Source organism: Mastomys coucha, unplaced genomic scaffold (genome assembly GCF_008632895.1).
Source record: "Mastomys coucha isolate ucsf_1 unplaced genomic scaffold, UCSF_Mcou_1 pScaffold20, whole genome shotgun sequence".
Classification (NCBI taxonomy): domain Eukaryota; kingdom Metazoa; phylum Chordata; class Mammalia; order Rodentia; family Muridae; genus Mastomys; species Mastomys coucha.
The window spans coordinates 91,028,711-91,030,062 of NW_022196903.1; the positions used below are offsets into that span (position 1 = coordinate 91,028,711).

The window sequence follows — 1,352 nt, forward strand, 5'->3', positions numbered from 1 at the left end:
CCCCCCTCTCCCCCACCACATACACAGAAACACACGTGCATACAAAGCACACACATTCACAGAAGATTTTGTAAAATATTAAATAAAGCCAGGCATGGTGGCACCTGCCTTTAACTTCACCACTCTAGAGGCAGAGGCAGGCAGATCTCTGGGTTCTGGGCCAGCATATGATCTAAAATAATGCGTCTCTGATTACCCAGACCTACATAGAGAGTCCCTGTCTCAAAACCAAACCAAAACAAACAAAAACTTAAGTGAAAATCATTTTAGTTTTTAGTGAAATAGCTCAATCTAATAAACATAATTATAATATTATTCCATATATGTATACATACAAATTTATATCCATATAGGAAAAAACTTTTAAAGTTATTATCAAATTCCTGTTTTTGTTTTTGTTTTTCTGAGTCAGGAAGGGAACCCCTGGAAGAACTGAAGGGTCTGCTGGGTGCCTGCTACTTGCACTGTGTGGTTTTCAGTTTTAAGTTTGCCTTACGTTAGCCAGGCAGTGGTGGCACACACCTTTAATCCCAGCACTTAGGAGGCAGAGGGAGGCAGATTTCTGAGTTCAAGGCCAGCTTGGTCTACAGAGTGAGTTCCAGGACAGCCAGGGCTACACAGAGAAACCCTGTCTCCAAAAACAAAAACAAGCAAACAAAAAAAAATTGCCTTATGTTGCTGATACAGAGGACCCCATGGTAAGCAAAAACAACCAAGTTAGTAGGGACCTTTGCAGACACATGCTTGGGGTTGTGCCCATACATACATATATATATATACATATGTATACACATTTCTATCCTACACACCTACCTGCCCATACAAAAACATTTTACACTGTCTCTAGACCATCTAATAGCTACTACAGGCATTATAACCAGGGATACTGTTTTGTTTTAAAAAAGACAAAAAGTCTGCTCATATCCAGTCCACATGGCAAATAAATAAATAAATAAGTAAACCTTTTTTAGTGTTTTCAGTTCACAATTCACTGAATTCAAGGATGGAGTCCCTGAGGATGTTCAAGACCAAGTGCAAAAGCTACTTTAAGTTTGTTTTCAGATTCTGTATCTTTAAAAGATGGTTGTTAAAACATATTTGGGAATGATACAGATTTTTAAATAACCTTTGTTTCATGCGTATTTGAAAAGGAGTGTTTGTACTCTACAGAGATGTGTTAGAAAAGAGTTTCCTGCTGGGCTATGGTGGCACACACCTTTAATTCCGGCACTCGGGAGGCAGAGGCAGTTGGATCTCTGTGGATTTGAAGCCAGACTTGTCGACAGAATGAGTTCCAGGACAGCCAGGGCTTCAGAGAGAAACCCTTGTTTCAAAAAAAAAAAAAAAAAAAA

At 39.1% G+C, this 1,352-nt stretch overlaps 1 protein-coding gene across 2 annotated transcripts in view; it reads right to left on the reverse strand.

Annotated features, from left to right (window-relative positions):
- Lmod3 (leiomodin 3) overlaps positions 1–1,352 on the reverse strand; it is a 16,307-nt gene that overhangs the window by 12,352 nt on the left and 2,603 nt on the right. The window lies entirely within an intron of this gene.